At 34.0% G+C, this 14,102-nt stretch overlaps 1 long non-coding RNA gene across 1 annotated transcript in view; it reads right to left on the bottom strand.

The window, feature by feature from the left end:
* Positions 1-11,062: 11,062 nt before the first annotated feature.
* The window catches only part of LOC112678781 (uncharacterized), a 59,147-nt gene continuing 56,107 nt past the window's right edge, over positions 11,063-14,102 (bottom strand). Inside the window, exon 5 of the long non-coding RNA XR_007404900.1 lies at positions 11,063-11,241. This is a non-coding gene — a long non-coding RNA (uncharacterized LOC112678781). The remainder of the gene's footprint in view (positions 11,242-14,102) is intronic.

The raw sequence follows: 14,102 nt of genomic DNA, 5'->3' as shown, positions 1-14,102 counted from the left end.
TGCTGTGCTGGACTATTTTGCTAGTAATGATGATATAAGGACCATAATGTAGTACAAATTCTTTTGAGTGGAAGTAGCTTGCCCTCTGTTTTCTGAAAAGATGAGCCTTTTGTGCTTAAAAAATACAGTGATAGCCTCATTTGTAGAAGATGCTTTGGAAGGTCATGCTCATTTTACTCAGGGCCCACTACAATCACCCCCTGATGCCACTAGACACATAACTAATGGTCCCACATCAGCATGCTCTAGGGCATTAGATATGCCTATAACCCAGGAAGAAATAATTTACAGATAGAACGACTGCAAGAATTTCCTAATATATTTTGGCAGAAAACTGAATGTGTATGGGGATGGATATTATGGGTGTTAGACCATAGAAGGAATAATGAAACAAGTAGATAGAGCTAAATTAATTGATATGGGTGCTATTTCTAGAAATTTTAGATTTAATATCATATACATTATTTTAAAAAATATTTCTGAATTGTTTTCTTTTATTCCTGAGACTTCAGTTACAATGTTAGAATATTTTCCTCCTCCACTTATTCTTTATTTTCCCTAACCATTTGCTGTGTTCCAGTTAGAATATTTACTACTGAGTTATTTGAGCTCACTAATCTGTTCTATCTTGTCCAACTTACTATTAAATCTCTATTGAATTCTCAATTTCTATTAGTTTTCAGAATTCTAAATTTTCTATTTGATTTTATGCAGATGATAGTTTTCTAAGGTAACTATCATACATATGACTTTGACATATTTTGTATTTAAATCAATTGCTAATAATCTCAATAACTTTATTATCTTTAGGCCTGTTTTTATTATTTTTCTTTTCTCTTTTAACTATGGCTATCTTAACATGGAACATTGACTATGAAAAATTTAAGAGGCTTTGGATGATATATTTTTTTTTTTCCAAAAAAAGCTTCACCCTATTCTCTTACAGACAGGTATGGTAAGGTCATATTAAAGTAACTTGTTTAAAACTGTGTTGCAAGTTTGTTTTTATTACAAAGTTTATCTACCCAGGTCTCATCTCCATTATTAGGATGTACTCTTCCAGAATCACAAGTGAAGGTATGGGGTACCCTAATTTTGTCATAGACTTCAATTTTTATCTCCTCAGAATGGTGAAACTGCCTCTTACCCTGAACATGTTTTGGAGATAAATCACTGAATTGAAGGCTAATTTCTCTAAGTCTCTCTTCTCATTGGTATCTTAGCTCCTAAATTTTTAACTTTCTTATCACTCTAGTCTCAACTTTTTCCCAGTACTGTATAATAATAAAAATAAAATCTGCTGGAATGCCTGTGTGGCTCAGTGGTTGAGTATCTGCCTTTGGCTCAGAGCATGATCCCAGAGTCTCGAGATGGAGTCCCGCATAGGGCTCCCTGCACAGAGCCTGCTTTTCCTTCTGCCTATGTCTCTGTCTTTCTCTCTGTGTGTCTCTCATGAATAAATAAATAAAATCTTAAAAAAATAAAAAGTAATAAAAATAAGTAAAATAAAATCTGCCACCTTCTCACATTCTTGACAGATTGTTGGATTATTGGCTTTTGTTCAGTATCACTCGGTGGCAAATGCCTTGAAGGGGAAAATGCCTTCATGATTTTTGGTTCAACTGTCTATAGTTCCTTTTGTTCTGGAATTCTACCTTCAAGTTATGACTGCCTTGGAAGACCTTTAATTTTTTCAAAAGTTTAAAAAAAATTTTGTTTGCACCAGATTTGGTTTTGTTGTTGTTGTTCTAGGTTGGAATGTTCACCTCCCATAAGCTACCCCGCCATATATAAAAGCAGAAATCCCTTTGTCTTTTTATTTATATATATTTTCTAGCTAAACCCCATGAGAGTAGACATAATATCTACACTTTTTACTTTTTTAATATGAAGTATCTTGGCACTCTGTAACAGAATTTCATTATACCTAACAGAGAGGGCAAAAGTAGACAAAAGAAAGAAAATAGAACATTGATCTAATGCTCCTAGATACAATAGTGGCTTTGTATGTAGTAGTATCCTGGGAGTGGGCAGAAGTGATAATTAGAAACTTTTTAATTGTCCAGGTGTGTTGCTAAGAATGTTGCCCACTAGGAATCATAAAAATCATTTTCTGAGGGTCTCTGTACCAGGAACATCTGTTCTTCTAAACAACTGTTAAGAAAGATCTGATGCTATGAATATTGTACTTCTCATAATTGATTGTGTTTATTTCTGATTTGGCTACTCAGGAATTCAGAAATAAACAACAGCCTATCTTTAGTTATTCAGTTGTGCTTCTTGGGATCTGCAATTAGCTTTACTTTTGCTTTCCTATTTTTTTCTCTTTCCTAATACACCCACACCCACATCCCCTCCACATGACTAAATATATATAAAATATATATATATATTCAAAAAAATTTTATATATTCAAAAATTTGAAACAATATACCAAATATATATATATATTGTTTCAAAAATTGAAACAGTATTGAAACATATTGAAATATATATAGTTTCAAATATTTCTTTTGATATGAAGAAGAAAAAATATTCATATATACATGATTTGAAAATCAAACGCAAAGAGAATAAGGGCCTATATCTCCTCCTGACCTACATCCTTTATTTTTTTTTAATTTTTTTTTACATCCTTTTATAAACCACAGACATAATTTACATAAGATAGCTTCAGTAAGTAGTAAAGATCCAGGTATAATGGCCTGAACAAGTAAAGAACTTACTGTTTCACATCACAAGTAGCCCAGAGTTGGTAAAGTGTCATAGTTGTGTTTCGTGGTGTTTCTATATTGTCAAGGCTCAGTTCAGTATTTTCCAATTCTTCTGGCTTTCTTCTCCTTAATTCATGATGCCTACACATCTCTCACCCATGTATATGCTCAATGATACCAAAAGACCGGAAAGCAGTGTCTTCTAATACTAGAGAAAAAGTACTTCCTCATGAGCAAAGCAGAATACTTCCCTTTACATTTCATTATTTAGGGCAGTCAGATTTTTATGCCTCAACAGATTGACTAATTGGTTTATTTTTATTCTTTAAAAGATATTATTTTTATTTATTAATGAGAGAGAGATCGCACAGCAGAGACACAGGCAGAGGGAGAAGTAGACTCCATGTAGGGAGCCAATGTGGGACTCAATCCCAGTTCTCCAGGATCAGGCCCTGGGCTGAAGGCAGGCGCTAAACCACTGCGCCACCCAGGCTGACCGACTAATTGGTTTAGATGAATAATTATTCATCGCTTACTACTGGGAAAGGCACTCATGAAATATATCACTGTATAATACATTTAAAAATATCAAGGCTCTAGATTCTAGATAAAAGGAAACAGTGATAATTGATTCGGAAAAAACAAACACGCAAACATAGCTGTGTCTGCCTGATTCCTCTAATAATATCTCATGGCTTTTAGAGTGAAAACCTCAGTTATCATTAATTCATTTAACAAAAATTGACTGAGCATATAATTTGTCTCAGCTATAATTCTAGAAAATGGCACATAGAGCAGTTGACAAGAGAGGTAACATCTCAGGTATAATGGAGCTTACTATCCAGTGGAGAAGACAGAAAAAAGAAAATAAAAAGTTGGCTACTGGGTAATATCTTAGATTATCATAAGGATTAAGGAGAAAAAAATTAAAAAGCATCAATGTGTATATAACAGAAATAAGCTTGTTCTATAGGGTAACCAGAGAAGTCACTGAGATGGAATGATCTGATTAGAATTTTGTGGAAAAAAAAATAGTAAGCAAGTGGAGATATTTTGAGAAGCAAAACAGAGAGAACAAGTGCAAAGTTCTGAAGCAAGAGCGTTCCTACTCTTTGAGGAACCCTGAAGTCAGTATGGTTGAAATGAAACAGACACGAAAGAGGGAAAGGTCAGAGGGCTTTAAAATCTATTTTAAGAGAGTTGGTTTTTATATTTTTTCAAGATTTTTAAAAATTTATTCAGGAGAGACACAGAGACAGAGACAGAGACAGAGACAGAGACAGAGACATAGGCAGAGGGAGAAGCAGGCTCCCCAAGAGGAGCCTGACTGAGACTCAATCCCGGATCCTGGGATCATGCCCTCAGCCAAAGCCAAAGGCAGATACTCGACCTCTGAGCCACGTAGGCATCGTGAGAGTAGGTTTTTAATAGGAATGTGATGAATAGCCTATGGAGAGTTTCGGGTAGGTAAAACACAAAATATTGGGAATTTTAATAGAATCATTTTGGCTGCTATGTCAGAATAGATTGAATGAAGGCAAGGACAAAAATAGGGAGACCAGTCAAAAAGCTATTCCAACAATATAGGTGAGTGAATGGTGGCTTAGACTCAGGTGGCTGCAGAGAAAAAGTGGGAAGTGGTCAGATTCTGTGAAAATATTTTGAAAGTAAACCCAGAGGCCTTGCTGATGGTTGGGTGTGGGAATGTGGCCTGTGGACAGGGGTGGGAAGATAAAGATTACACAAAACTTTTCAGCCTGAGGGATTGTTTTTCAAATTCAGTATGATTTTCCTTACCATTTCTAACTTTATAAAATTCTAGATAAGGTTTCTTTTTCTTTTTCTTTTTTTCTTTTTTTTTAAAGGTTTCTTTTTCATCTATAGATTTGACCTACCCTTCTTCTGCATTTCCTAAAATCCTGCTAGTCTCTCCATTATTTCACGATCATATTTTTATTTAATTTGAGAGAGGAAGAGGAAGAGAGAGGACTCCCCACTGAGCTTGGAGCCTGATTGGGGCGGGGGGATCCCAGGACCCTGAGATCTTGACCTTAGCCAAAGGCATATGCTTAACCAACTGAGCCACCCAGGTGCCCCTCACGATTATATTCTAAATTGTTTTTTTTTTTTTTTTTTGGTCTTACCCATCCACTCCCACTTTAAAAATCTGTACTCCTTGACAGCAGAAACATTATCTTCTGCATCTTTCAATTATGTAAATTGTTTTTCCCCTTGGGTGCCAGGCTAGGCATTGGGACTATAGATATATATAATTCAACATGATCCTACTTCTGTGAAGTGTGTTCATTTGTGTATAAATGCCAGGTTTTGATGTTCAATATGTATTCATTGAATTGGGATACAGTGCAATGTTTTCATAAAAACATTTTTCATTGTTATTTACACTGTTTTTTAATACTGATAAAAATATCTTCCTTCAACATGAATATTATAAAATGCTATACCTGTAACTGTATCCCATGGGAAGGAACATACAAGGTTGCTATTTGCTTTCCTAAAGCTCATAAAAAGAATTTCAAACTGCTGGGATATATCTTAGTGACCCTGGTAAGTGATTGGCAGTGTACTATGAGGCCATTTTCGAAGCTTTTCAACAAAAAAGAGGCAACAGTATCGTTCAAAGCCTCCAGGCTCTGTTTGTTCCTTGGTATTTGGGTTTCAAGGTGACTATTTTATACTTGCAAAGGTAGTTTTCAGTGCAGAGGGAAAAGTATGTTTTGTAGATTAATGTACATAACTAAGTTGAGGATATTTGTGTTCAAGAAAATTTATTCCAGTTTAATTGCAATCTATATAAATATTTTGCCTCGGTAAAAAGGGGAGACAAAGAATGACAATTCCAAAATATTGCATAAAATATTTTTATACTTCCTGGGATTGGGCAATATACCCCAATTAAGACAACATTCAAAATGCCCAGCTGACTTCAAAATACAGTTTAGCTACTTATCTAATATATAACCTTGGCAAATAAGTGCTCCAAACCATTTCCTTGCCTATAAAAAGTAAAGAGTTTTAAATAAAATGCCTTCCTCATAGGCTGAATTATACATTGAATTGTGTCCTCCAAAAAGATGTATTTGAGTCCTAACTCCTGAGGCCTGAGAATGTAACCTCCACAGAAAACGGATCTGTCCAGATGTAATCAATTAAGATACAGTCATTAGGGCAGATCCTAATCCAATCTGACTTGAGCCAAGGTAGCTGAGGATTGCTAAGGACACCAGAAACCAAAGGAAAGGCAAGAAACAGGTTCTTTCCTAAGAGCCTTCAAGAGACCATTCCTCTGTCTATACCTTGATATCAGAGTTGTGGCATCCAGAACCGTGAGAGAATAAATTTGTTGCTTTAAGCTACCTCTTAAGAAACTTAGGAAACAAGATGGTATGGCTTCTTGAACAAGCTTTTATATCTGAAGGACTCAGAATAGAACTGGGCACATTCTCAGTGGCTCATGAGTTCGGGCTTTGCTCAGGGCATGATCCCAGGGTTCGACGATCAAGTTCCACATCGGGCTCCCTCTGATGAGACTGCTTCTCCCTCTGCCTATATCTCTGCCTCCCTGTCTCTCATGAATAAATAAAATCTTAAAAAAAAGAATTTTTTCTAATTGTTTTCCATTTATGTTACTGAAAATAGTAAATATACTCATATGCTTTTTAAGATATTACATTCACTTTATCAAATTATCATATGCAAAAAGAATTCTTTAAAATACTTGCTTCATTCATCTTTTATTGTTTATATTAATTCCAGTAGAGTTAGCATATGATGTTGTATTAGTTTAAGTTGTACAATATAGTGATTCAACAATTCTATAAATTACTCAGAGCTCCTCATGATAACTGTATCTTTAATCCCCTTCATTTATTTCACCCGTTCCCCCCACCCATCTCAACTCTGGTAACCATCAATTTGTTTTCCATAGTTAAGAGTCTGTGTTTTGCTTCTCTCTCTTTTTTCCTGTGTTAGTTTGTTGCTTTGTTTTTTAAATTTCAATACAAGTAAAAACCTATGGTATTTGTCTTTAGTTTAGCAGTGCAACAGTTGGATAGTAGGGCAGTTCTATTTTTAACTTCTTGAGGAACCTCCATACTATTTTCCACCAGTTGGCATTCCCACCAACTGTGTAAGAAGGTTCCTTTTTCTCCAATCCTCAGGAACACCTGCTTCTTGTGCTTTTTATTTTAGCCATTCCAACAGGCATGAGGTGATAGTTCATTGTAGTTTTGATTTGCCCTGATGTTGAGCATCTTTTCATGTATCTGTTGGCCATCTGGATGTCTTGTTTGGAAAAATATCTTTTCATGCCTTCTTATCTGCCTATTTTTAATTGGATTATTTCAGTTTTGGATGTAGAGTTGGAGAGGTTCTTTATATATTTTGGATACTAACCCTTTATTGTATGTCATTTGCAGATATCTTCTCCCATTCTGCAGGCTGCCTTTTTGTTTTGTTGTTTCCTTTGCTGTGCAAAGCTTTTAACTTAATCCTAATAGTTTATTCTTGTTTTTGTTTCCCTTGCCTCAGGAGACATATCTAGAAAAATGTTGCTACAGCACATGTCAGAAAAATTACTGCCTTGCTTTCTTTTAGGATTTTTATAGTTCCAGGTATCACGTTTGTCTTCAATCCATTTTGACTATTTTCATATATGGCATGAGACAGTGGTTCAGTTTCATTCTTTTGCAGGTAGCTGTCCAGTTTTCTCAACACCATTTCTTGAAGAGACTGCCTTTTCCCCATTGCATATTTTTGCCTCCTTTGTCAAAGATTAGTTGACCATATGTGAGTTTATTTCTGGGCTATTTTGTTCCATTGATATGTGTTTATTTTGTGCCTATACCATACTGCTTTGATTAATACAGATTTGTAGTGTATCTTGAAATCCGGGATTGTAATATACCCAGTTTTGTTCTTCAAGATGGTTTTTGCTATTCAGGGTCTTTGACCATACAAATTTTAGATTTTTTTTTGTTCTGGTTCTGTGGAAAATGCTGTTGGTATTTTGATAGGGATTCCATTAAACTGTAAATTGCTTTGGGTATGATGGATAATTTAACATTTATTTTTCCAATCCATGAACATGGAATTTCTTTGCGTTGTCTTCAATTTATTTCATCAATGTTTTGTAGTTTTCAGAGTACCAGTCTTTTATTTCTTTGGTTAGATTTATTCCTAGGTATCTTACTATTTTTGGTGCAATAGTAAAGGGGTTATTTTCTTAATTTCTCCTTATGCCACTTCATTATTAGGGTATAGAAATGCAACAGATTTCTGAAAACTAATTTTGTATCCTGTGACTTTAACTGAATACATTTATCAGTTTGGTAGTTTTTTGGTGGAATCCTTCAGGTTTTTCTCTATAGAGTATCATATCATCTGCAAATAGTGAAAGTTTTGCCTCTTTATTACCAATTCAAATGCCTTTTCTTTTATTATCTGATTGCTGTGGCTACAACTTCCAGAACTACACTGAATAAAACTGGTGAGAGTGGACATCTTTGTCTTGTTCCTGATCTCAGGGAGAAAGCGCTCAGCTTGTCACCACGGAGTATGATGTTAACTAAGGGTTCTTCATATGTGGGCTTTATTATGTTCCATTCACCTGGTTTTTATCAAGAAACCTATTAAATTTTAACATTCTATGATAGAGAATAAATATAGCATTTTAAAATGTTATGAAAAATCAATTCTAAAGATCAAGATTTCCTTTGGCTTGAAACCGGCAATGTAAAAGATATTCAATTATTAGTTTAGGTTATTCATCTTTTTAAGTAAATACTAATTTATTACCAATGCTCAAATGGACACATGGGTAAAAAAAAAAATACTATTTTGTTTCATGTGATAGCAGTAACTTCTAAAGATTTCTCACTTCATGACATGTATATTGATATTCTAACCTTCTCTTTTAATGACATCCCTAGTAGAAAACAGACATATTCTCTAAACAGTTGTTAAGAAATAGAACATTTTTATTTATTTTTTATTTTTAAAAGATTTTACTTATTCATGAGAGAGAGAGAGAGAAAGAGAGAGACAGAGACATAAGGAGAAGGAGAAGCAGGCTCCATGCAGGACTGAATCCTGTGACTCCAGGATCATGACCTGAGCCAAAGGCAATGCTTAACCACTGAGCCACCCAGGCGTCCCAGAAATAGAAAATTTTTAAAAGAAAAAGTAGAAGAAGAGAAAAAAGAAACATAGGCAGGAGAAGAATTAGAAGCAAGAAGAAAAGAAAAAGAGCAAACAAAAGGAGCTTTCAGCACAAGACATTAGGTAGTAAGGACAATTCTTTGAAAACATCCATCATTATTCCATTAATGTGAGAAATGGAGAAAATTACTAAATGGCATGCTGTGTACCTTGGAAAATTTCCAAGACAGATGAAAAATCTAGGACTTGATTTTAATATATTAGTGAAGTATGAGCTTCTATAATGTACATAGAAGCATAGGTTGCTTGGTTACTTCCACAGAAGCCTCACGAAGTACTCATAATGAATGGAATACAAGGAGTACTGACCTCCACAAGGAGAGGCACAGGTCATTTATCTTTACATCTGTCTCAGAACCCAACGGAAAATTGTTGTTCAAAAGTATTTTCTTTTTTTTTTTTTCAAAAGTATTTTCAAAATAGTAATTCAACAGAAACCGTACGCTGACTTTATGGCTCTACTAATTCAAAGATGATCCTTTAAGATGTAGATTTGAACAGTTTGCCTTTGCTTATTAACCATACCAGTAAACTTCTTTTTAACTCTGAGAAAATCAGTCCCAAGCATCAGTTTATTTTTTTTTTCTTTTTTAAGACTTATTTATTTATTCATAAGAGACACAACAAGAAAAAGGCAGAGACACAGGCAGAGGGAGAAGCTGGGATGTGGAATCCAGATCGCAGGATCACATACTGAGCCAAAGGCAGAAACTCAACCACTGAGGCACCCAGTGTCCCCCAAACATCAGTTTCAAAGAGAGGTAAATCAAATTATAAAACAAATTTAAAAATAGGTCAACTTTCTAGGCTTACCTTAAAACTGAAATATTTAATCAAAAAGATACTTGGAGATATTTAAACACAGAGCAAAGCAACATAAATCCTTAATTACATTTAATAAAAATTGCTTAATAATTTTAGGCTGAGAATATTATTCAGCCATTAGAAACGACAAATACCCACCATTTGCTTCGACGTGAATGGAACTGGAGGGTATTATGCTGAGTGAAGTAAGTCAATCAGAGAAGGACAAACATTTTATGGTCTCATTCATTTGGGGAATATAAAAAATAGTGAAAGGGAATAAAGGGGAAAGGAGAAAAAAATGAGTGGGAAATATCAGAAAGGGAGAACAGAACATGAGAGACTCGTAACTCTGGGAAACAAACTAGGGGTGGTGGAAGGGGAGGTGGGCAGGGGGTGGGGAGGACTGGGTGATGGGCACTGAGGGCGGCACTTGATGTGCTGAGCACTGGGTGTTATTCTGTATGTTGGCAAACTGAACACCAATAAAAAATAAAGTTATGGGCAGCCCGGGTGGCTCAGCGGTTTAGCGCCACCTTCAGCCCAGGACCGGATCCTGGAGACCCACGATCGAGTCCCACATCCGGCTCCCTGCATGGAGCCTGCTTCTCCCTCTACCTGTGTCTGTCTGTCTGTCTGTCTCTCTCTTTCTCTGTGTGTCTCTCATGAATAAATAAATAAAATCTTTAAAAAAATAATAAAATAAATTTATATTAAAAAGTAGAAGAAAAATAAACAAAGGGAGCATACAAACCAAAAATGTATGTTTCTGAGAAAATATGTTTCTGAGATTTGTTAAAAAGAAAAGAGTACTTGTTTCTTATGTTTTATGGTCAGTCTTGTCTAAAAGTAGTTCAGTAATTTCTTTTCACAATAAAAATCCCTCTAATAATACTTCTTCATACTTTATTAATTTAGCCATCAGAATGAAAAAAATTGAGTCATAAAAGTCTCTTTTACAAAATGAGGAAGTTGGACGAGAAGATCTCAACAATCAAGAGTTAAATGATTATGATTCCATAATTAAGTATGAGATATTAAGATAAATGCTCCTTCCAAACTTTATTTTTAGCCATGATAATAAGTACAGTGAACTTTTAGACATTAGGTAATACAGTGGCTATTGAGGAGCATGATATTTAAGTTCAATTTGTAACAGCTAGATGCTAATTTCCTAATATAGTCCTCCTTAAAAGAAAAATCACTGTGTCCATATGATGTATCTTTATATTATAACAGGAATCTGCAGTGAGCATGTGATTTTCAAAAGTGCACTGATCTGTGAAAGAACACACAAAATTAAATATTTATATATGGTCCTTAAATTTTTTCAGGTAATAGGAACAGCAGAGACTCATTACTACAAAATCCTATTAAGACATTATTCTTTTTTACAAAGAGGAAGAACACTCTCAAGTAGTTTTTCAAAGAGGTCAAACTTCCACATGTGCCTCATAATGGCTTGGTTGAAAATGCCAAGAGTCTGTATGAAACAAGAAAAAAGATGTATAGATTAGCCAGTAGGGAGAAGAAAAATGGATTTTCTTGAGATAATCAACAGTTCCACAAAATTTTAAATTTTTATTATCATGGATTAAAATGATAATCCTGTTATTTACAAGATGAAGCGATTTCTAAGTTTACCCAAGGTTATGCACCACAAAAGCACAGAAAAGAAAATGACCATTTGAGGAGGTAAGAAAACTGCAAGGTTTGTTGAAGTTCATGAACAGGAAGACTTTATTTAGAAATAAAGACATGATACATAATTCTAAAAATTGTGCTGCTGATTCTCAAACTGTAATCTTGGGTTCTAATTATTTTTTACAACAAAAACATTTATTCTCCAACCCAATGCTCCTATATTTAACCTCTTCTTTAAGATCAGTTCTGTTTTTAAAAATTTGCATCTTCCTTAGTTTTTGTTAGTTTAGCTAAAGGTTTGTCACTTTTACTGATCTTTTCAAAGAACCAATTACTGGTATCATCAATTCTCTGTTATTTTTCTATTCTCTATTTCATTTTTATCCACTGCAGTTTTTTTTTTTTAGTTTGCTAAGGTATAAATTTAGGTTATTGATTTGAGATCTTATATAAATGTAGGTGTATACTGGTACACCATGCTCCTTGAGAATTGTCTTCACTGCATCCTGTTAAGTTTTAAGGTGTCTTGTTTTTATTCATCTGCATTTTGTTTTATTTTGTCACCAAAAAGTATATTTTGATCTATCAATTATTTTTATTTATGCTATTTATTCCTTCCTTTAGAATTTTAATAGACTTGTGTGTATGCATACATGTATGTGAACAAGTTATCGCATAATTTCTGCTATTTACAATTTTTAATTATAAAGTACAGTTGACACATAGTATTAGTTTCATATGTACAACATATTGATTCAATAATTTATACATTAGGATATGTTCACCATGATTGGTATATTACAGTATTATTGACTATTCCTTTTTTTTTTTTAGTTCCCATGGCTTTTTTTGTAACTGGAAGTCTGTACCTCTTAATTTCCTTCACCCATCTGTAAGTATCTTCTAATTTCCCTTATTTCTTCATCAATTCTTAAGCATGTGTTGTTTAATTACCCTGCATTTGTGAATTTTCCAATTTTTCTTTTGTTACTGATTTTTAGCTTCATCCCACTTTATTTGAGAGGACACTTTCTCTGATTTCAGTCTTTTAAATTAACACTTGTTTCATGGCCTAAAATATGGTTTATCTTGAACAACATTCCATATGGATTTAAGAAGGATGTTCATTCTCCTGTTGTTGGCTATAGTGTTCCATAGGTCTACTGGGTCTAGATGGTTTAGTTTTATCTAAGTTTTCTATTTATTGACCTTCTGTCTAGATAATCTATTCATCATGGAAAGTAGACTATTACCTAGTATTATTGTAGAACTATTTCTCCTTTAAATGTTTCCTTCATATATTTCAGGACTGTGTTGTTTGGTGCATATGTTTTTAAGTGTTATGTCTTCTTGATGAGTTGACCCTTTTATCAAAAATAATATTCTTTTTGTCTCCTAATAGTTTTTTTTTTTTTTACTTATAGTGTAAAGTTATTGTATTATATTAGTATACTACTCTAGCACTCTTTTGGTTGTTGTCTGCATAAAGTATCTTTTCCATCCATTCACTTCAACCTATTATATGGATCTAAAGTTGGTCTCTTGAAGATAGCCTATAGTTGGGTAGTTTTTGAAATCCATTCTGCCAATCTCTGCCTTTTGAGAGAGAGTCTCTCTCTTACTACCTTCAAGATTCTATTTTTGTTTTGGTTTTCAGCAATATGATTTTAATGTGCTTCAGCATGGTTCTCTTTTGGCATGGATTTCACTGTAATTCTTACATGTATATATTCTTGTATTTTAAAAATTGGGGAAATGTTTGACCTTTATTTCTTCAAACATTCCTTCTGTCTCTTTTCCTCCTCTCTTTCAGAGATTCCCATGACACATATGCTGATCCTCTTGATGGTGCCACAGAGGTCCCAACAATTTTGTTCACACTTTTTTTTTTTTTTTGGTCTCTTCCTCAGAATAATTTTAATTGTCCTATCATAAAATTTGCTTATTTTTCATTCTGCCTAATAAAATCTGTAGAATCTGTCTAGTGAATTGTTTTTCTTTTTTTACTTTTCATCTCTGTAAGTTGTATTTGATCCCTTTTCATAATTTCTCTTTATTAATATTCTCATTTTGTTACAACATCATTTTCCTGGTCTCCTTTAGCTCTTTGAGCATATTTAAGATAGCTTATTTCATCTTTTGTAGAGTAAGTAAATTTTCTGAACTTCTGTAGAGACAATTTCTGCTAACTTCATTCCTCTGAATCACACTTTTGTTTCTATGTATGTCCTCCAATTTTCTGCTGAAAGCTAAAAGTTAAATATTGTAATATGGTAACTCGGAAATCAGAGTCTCCTCTGTCCTCAGAGTTTATTTTTTGGGGGTTGTTGAAGACTGCAGTCATCCTCTTGTTCACTTTTCTAATCCTTTTTGCAAAGGTTGTATTCTTAAACATATGTGATCATAAAATTCTCTGTTCCTTTAAGCATCAGTTCAACTAGTGTTTTGGGAGAGATTTCCCTGAATGCTGGAAGCATGTTAAAGTTACCCTTTTCTTGTTTGAACATTCACTAGCCTGCTTTAAGCCTTTAAGACTGTTATCTGAAGGTCTGACAAATTACTTTTGAAAATTTGTGCTTGTTTTTCAGTATTTCTCTGGAGGAATGGAATTTTGAAATTCCACCATTTTGCTGATGCCAACTTTTCCATATTTAAACTTTTAATTCAGTAAAATGTAGTAGGTATTTTACAGGATAAGGT

Source organism: Canis lupus, chromosome 22, assembly GCF_003254725.2.
Source record: "Canis lupus dingo isolate Sandy chromosome 22, ASM325472v2, whole genome shotgun sequence".
Lineage (NCBI taxonomy): Eukaryota > Metazoa > Chordata > Mammalia > Carnivora > Canidae > Canis > Canis lupus.
Note: the sequence above shows the minus strand (reverse complement) of the source record. Positions and strands in the feature narration are given on the sequence as shown.